This window comes from Hyperolius riggenbachi, chromosome 7 (genome assembly GCF_040937935.1).
Source record: "Hyperolius riggenbachi isolate aHypRig1 chromosome 7, aHypRig1.pri, whole genome shotgun sequence".
In the NCBI taxonomy this organism is placed as follows: domain Eukaryota; kingdom Metazoa; phylum Chordata; class Amphibia; order Anura; family Hyperoliidae; genus Hyperolius; species Hyperolius riggenbachi.
The window spans coordinates 62,747,761-62,754,398 of record NC_090652.1 but is presented as its reverse complement, the minus strand read 5'-3'; positions in this window follow the sequence as shown (position 1 = coordinate 62,754,398).

Sequence of the window (6,638 nt, the reverse complement as noted above, 5' to 3'; positions counted from 1 at the left end):
TGGAAATTCAATCAGATTTCTTGAACCAATAATAATAATAAAAAAAAAGCTTTACATTTTGTTTCTGAACAACCAAATGTTATAGTATTGTGTGTGACCACTTTAATACATTGCTGGGAATAAATTATTTTTTTTTAGTCTTAATACTTCCAAAAATCTAATTTTGTTTAATGGACATAACGCAGGGTCGGACTGGGCCACAGTAGTACAGTATTTTCCCTCAGTGGGCCCTGCCTCCAGGTCTCTGGTGGGCCCCCCCTCCTTGTCTGACAGAGCTCCAATTGCTGCCTGCAGCACAAAAATTCTGTTCTCAGTGCTGTAATCCCTCATGCTGAGAGCAGTGGCGTATCTAAGTAATAAAGAACAATTGATATGACGCAGCAAAACCTGCGAATGGCAACTACAGTGTCAGAGGTGCAAAAAGGGGATGGGAAATAGCTTGTTAATGATTACCACTGTTCAAAGTATCTATAGAAGTGATTATTATGAGCACAGGACCAATAGAGAGGTAATACTGTAGTTGAGGGAGGGCCTTTCGGGGCCCCTTTGGCCCAAGGGCCCCGATGCGGTCGCAACCTCTGCGGTCGCAACCTCTGCAAAGAAGGACATTACTTTATATTGAAGGAGGAGACTCTATGCAAAGTTTTGCTGGGCAGCAGTGTCTCTGAATTACAATGCTGCTAAGATCATGTACATTTGGCCCTGTCCATAATACATCATGACCACACCCACCTTCTGGTGCATGGCCACGCCCTTTTTTCACCGCAATCATGAAATGTGTGGGCCCCAGGTTGAAATTTCTTTGGTGGGCCCCCAGTGTCCCAGTCCGACCCTGGACATAACCATTTCCATTTGCTTCAACCAGCGCCGGGTATACCTCAAGGCACTGTAGGCCCGTGCCTACAGGCACCTGATGATGGAAAGGTGGCTCACTCCCCTCCCCTAGTGCCTCCCTCCTTCCTTCCCTATGCAGGGTCCTAAGCAGTGTGTAAATGAGAGGTTACCCACCTGGCTCTCAGCATTCCACTGACGAGATATCCCTAGAGTTGGGGCCCCACTAGCTACTTAATACTGAGGGTACTTCTGGCTACCTAATGCTAAGGGGCACCTGTAGCTACTCATGACAGGCAAGGGAAGTAAGGAAGAAGTGACAGCTGGGAAAGCCAGCCCACTTACGGTGTGGTTCAGTGGGGGTTTGTAGGTTCATTGAGGCCAAAGTCTAGGCTGCCTGAATTTCTGTGATATAAATCCGGGCCTGGCTTCAACACATTCTAAACAATGATAAAGTGACATAACATTATGTTTGACCTACCTATGTTATGCCTGTTAAACATACTGTACATATTTTGTTAATAGTTGCCTGTGAGGAAAAAAAAGAAAAGATAGATAATTAACTTAGTAGAGGGAAGATCCATAAGCTTCCTCCATCCTCTTTGATCACACCGTTCCAGCACTGGGACCTTCCGAATATATTTGACAAGAGTTTATCAAACATGTTCTCGTGGCTGTGCTTCCTTCCTGTACAAGCATAGCCATATTGGCTTCAATTCATCAAAGGCTGTTCGATAACAAGAACCAAGTCGTTAAAATACCGCATTCAGTATTTTACACTTGTGTGTACTAATTCACCAATATTTTCACATGTGGTAGATGCTTGATAAGTTACCGAACTACAGTACTATTATGGTTTCAATTCATCAAAGGCTGTTGGATAACAGCAGAGCAGCGTGGAGCAGCTTGGAGCAGTGTTGCTCGGATACCTCATTATCCTATTCGAGTTTGGTCGAATTCGGATAGTAAACTATCCGAATTCACTCGAAGTTCAATATTCGAGTTAATCGAATATCCGATTCGACCTCGGATATCCGACGTCACTATCCGAGTCTGTATTCAAGTAAAATATTCGAGCTGGCCTTAAATAGCTTGTAAAACTTGTATTGGAGGTCTATGATGCATGAAACCACCTTTTTTATGAAGAAAAACATCAAGTGATTATGTGGTGATGTAGTAGTTATAAAAAAGGTATCAAAAATAGTAAATTAACTTCATGAAAAGTGTTTGCATGAGAAGGTGTGTCCAAAATGGTTGTAAGTTGGAAGTCTTAATTTACGTCGTCTTCATCTTCTTCTTCTATATCTTCTTCTTCTTCTTCTTCTTCTTCTTCTATATCTTCTTCTTTTTCTTCTTCTTCTATATCTTCTTCTACTCGAATCTTCTTCATCTTCTACTTCTTGTATCTTCTTCGATTATCTTTTTTCTTCTTCTATATCTTCTTCATCTTCATCTTCTATATCTTCTTCTTCTTCTTCGTCTTCTTCTTCTATATCTTCTTCATCTTCTTCTTTTATATCTTCTTCTTCTATATCTTCTTCTTCTTCTTCCTCTTCTTCTCTATCATTATATTATGTGTCTTGTTTTTCCTTTCTTTTGTAATATTTTTTTTTACTTCATTTGTGGAAATATTTTATTTTGATAACACCATAGTTATATTTGTGTTGATGGCATAATAGGTAGGTAGTGGCACATTGCAAGCCACAGCGCCTTTTTCTGTGTACCCTGGCGGCGGTAAAACACAGACATCAGCAGGAGGAGGAAGTAGTTGCAAGTTGTAGTGTGGTAATAGCTGCCGGTAGGAGAGTGGGTGGGCAGGTGGCAGCAGAAAATAGTTCTTCTTCTGTTCTCCCTGGCAGTGGTAGCAGCACACAGACAGCAGAAGTTCAATGCAGCTACAGGAGGAGGAGTAATGTGTGTCAGGCAGTGTGATTTGACTGACATAATAGGCCCTGGTTCCTAGCGGTGGTACCAGGGCCGTAAATAAACAGCATGAGGTTCCAGACAGCGGTCGTGAAGCCCACATTGTGTCCAATACACAATTGGGACAGCACAGTTTTCAACCCGGACACCTCTAAAATAATTACAATTTTTTTTTCCAAAATAATGCAGGCAGCTATTTTTGAGCGTAATAGCTGTTGGCGCATGGGCAGCAGCACCTTGTAATGTGTTCCCTGGCAGTGGAGACACAGACAGCAGGAGGAAATACAACAGCAGGCAGCGTGAGGAGGATGAGTGTGTGTGGCAGACTGGCATTTGGCAGCAGGCAGCAGGAGGGCAGGCAGCGAGACATAATAGGCCCTTGTTCCTAGCGGTGGTTCCAGGGCCGTAAATACACAGCATGAGGTTCCAGACAGCGGTCGTGAAACCCACATTGTGTCCAATACACAATTGGGACAGCACAGTTTTCAACCCGGACACCTCTAAAATAATTACAATTTTTTATTTTTATTTTTTCAAATTAATGCAGGCAGCTATTTTTGAGCGTAATAGCTGTTGGCGCATTGGCAGCAGCACCTTGTAATGTGTTCCCTGGCAGTGGAGACACAGACAGCAGGAGGAAATACAACAGCAGGCAGCGTGAGGAGGATGAGTGTGTGTGGCAGACTGGCAGCAGGCAGCAGGAGGGCAGGCAGCGAGACATAATAGGCCCTGGTTCCTAGAGGTGGTTCCAGGGCCGTAAATACACAGCATGAGGTTCCAGACAGCGGTCGTGAAGCCCACATTGTGTCCAATACACAATTGGGACAGCACAGTTTTCAACCCGGACACCTCTAAAATAATTACAATTTATTTTTATTTTTTTTCAAATTAATGCAGGCAGCTATTTTTGAGCGTAATAGCTGTTGGCGCATGGGCAGCAGCACCTTGTAATGTGTTCCCTGGCAGTGGAGACACAGACAGAAGGAAGAAATACAGCAGCAGCAGCAGCAGCAGGTGTAATGTGTGTGTGCGCCACTTCATGTCCCCCTCTCGCCGACAACAGGGGCCAGGAATTCGCCTTCCACCCAAGCCTGGTTCATTTTGAGAAACGTCAGTCTGTCCACAGACTTGTGAGACAGACGAGATCGCTTCTCAGTGACGACTCCACCGGCTGCACTGAAGCAACGCTCTGACAGTACGCTGGAAGGGGGGCAGGAGAGCACTTCCAGGGCGTACTACGCAAGCTCGCTCCAGATCGGCAGGTGCTTGACCCAATACTCCATGGGATCAACAGGGGCAACGCTGTCAAGCCCGCTGAAAGACCCCATGTAGTCAGCCACCATGCGGGTCAAGCGCTGTCTGTGACCGGAGAAGGATGCTGCTGCAGGCACCTCCTCTCTAGTCCTTGGCAGCTCTACACTCATGTAGAGCTCGTTGGTCAGAGACAGCAGGTCTGTGGTGTGCGTGCGCTTGCTGCTGGTGGATGCAGGCACCTGCTTCTGCCTCTGTGCTGGCTGTACAGTGGGGGTGGATGGCTGAGGGAAGGCTTTCTCCAAGCGCTCAACAAGGGACAGCTGCAAATCCCTCATTTGTTGCGCACGGTCTCCTCCTGCAGGCAGGAACTGGCTGAGCTTCCCCTTCAGACGTGGGTCCAGCATCATGCAGATCCAGATGTCCTCCCTCTGCTTCATCTGGATCACCCTTGGGTCCTTGCGCAGGCACCTCAGCATGTGCGCTGCCATTGGGAAGAGTCTGGCCACGTCTGTTGGCACATCATCGGCAGCCCCAGAGCCAACAGTGCTGTCCTCCTCTGCCTCCTCCACCTCATCCTCTCTCCACCCCCGCACCAGTCTAGCTGCGCTCTGCTGCTCCCCCTCATCAGCAGCAAGGTCAGGGACCTCCACTAACTCCAAGCCCTCCTCCTCAGAGGTGGCCTGTGAAGCTGCCTGCAGCTCCTGCTGGTCCAAGGCTGCCACTCCCTCTTCCACCAGTGCATACAGGGCCCTGTCCAGCACACACACCAAGGGGACCCACTCGCACACCATTGCATGGTCCCTGCTTACCATGTTGGTGGCCTGCAGGAAGGGTGCCAGGACTGAGCACACCTGCTGCATGTGCCCCCGTCCTTGGTGGAGATGATGGACGGGAGGTTGGTGGCGGCACACCCAGTTGCAGTGATGGAGGCAACTGTTGCACGTGCAAGGTACTGGCTGACAGCCTGCCTCTGTTCAACCAGACGCTCCAACATCGCCAGGGTGGAGTTCCAGCGAGTTGGAACATCGATCATGAGCCGGTGCTGTGGCAGGTGCAGCGCCTTCTGCACCTCTTCCAGGCTCGCTACGGCTGCAGGCGAGTGCCGGAAATGACGCACAACCTTCCTTGCCGCCTCAAGGAGTCGGTCCATCCCCTGGTAGGTCCGCAGGAACTTTTGGACTACCAGGTTCAGGACGTGCGCCAGGCAGGGGATGTGGGCCAGGTCTCCCCTGCTGATTGCAGCAACCAGGTTTGCCCCATTGTCGGACACCACCTCTCCGACTCTGAGGCCTCTGGGGGTCAGCCAATTCCTTTCCTGCTCTCGGAGTTTGGCCAGGACATGGTTCGCCGTCAGTTTGGTCTTCCCCAGGCTGACCAATTCCAGCAGCGCTTGGCAGTGGCGGGGCTTCACGCTGCTGCTGAGGCGGGGGGTTTGGGCTGGTGTGCCAGAGGATGGAAGCAGATCAGAGGAACCTGCTGCAATTCCACTGACCCTGCATGGTGGCACCACCCACTGCGTTGTTGGTGCTGCTGCTGCTCTGACAGTGCCCGATGCTGCTTCCCCCTCCTCACCCCCTTCCACCAAGCTGACCCAATGCGCAGTGAAGGACAGATAGCGGCCTGTCCCAAACCGGCTGCTCCACGAGTCCATGGTGACGTGGACCCGTTGACCCACCGCGTGATCCAGCCCTCTCCCGACATTGGCCATCACAGAGCGGTGAAGTGCAGGGATGGCCGTGCGTGCAAAATAATGTTGGCTGGGGATTGGCCAAACGGGGGCTGCACACATCAGGAGTGCACGCATGTCGCTCCCCTCCTGCACAAGGGAATAAGGCAGGAGTTAGGATCACATGGCCCGTGCCAGCAAGCCGTTCAGCTGACCCACGCGACGGCTGCTGGGAGGCAGAACCCTGACCACCCCCTGGAAGGTGTCGCTGAGCAGGGTCTGGCGACGCCTTTTACTGGCACGGGAATCAGTGGAGGTAGCAGAGGAGGCCACTGAGGACTGACTGCCAGAACAGGCCTCAGTGTCGGCGGCAGGAGTTGCAGAGGGAGGAGGAGCGTTTCTGACGCACTCTTGCTGGTGCTGCTGGAGGAGGTGGAGGAGGGCGTGTGGCTGCTGCCGACGGCTTCGCAGTGGTGGCGGGTCAGCCACTGCCACTGCCAGCTTCCTTCAACTTCATGAACTCCTCATGCTCATGAAAGTGTTTCCCTGCCAGATGTTTCCCCAGAGAGGTGGTGCCAAACGCAGAGGGCTCCTTACCTCTGCTGAGCTGCTGGCGGCACTGGTTGCAGGTGGCATACTTGCACTCCACATATGGCAGGGTGAAAAAATTCTAAATTGGGGAGGTGAAGTTGCCCCTTTGGCTGGAAGGTGCTGCTGCCGCTGGTCTCCCTGTGGTGGTTGGGGGGGTTCTTGGTGCGGCTGGTGGTGGCACTGGCAGAACTCGTCTCCGGATCAGCACGCTGTGTGGCCTGCATACCACGCCCACTTGTGATCCTGCCCATGCCTGCGATGCTGATCCTTCTAGCAAGGCCCACAGACGCATCCTCCTCCTCCTCCTCAGAGCTGATGACATCCCCACTCCCAGGACCTGGCACCCAGTCTCTGTCCTTTACCCTGTCATCAT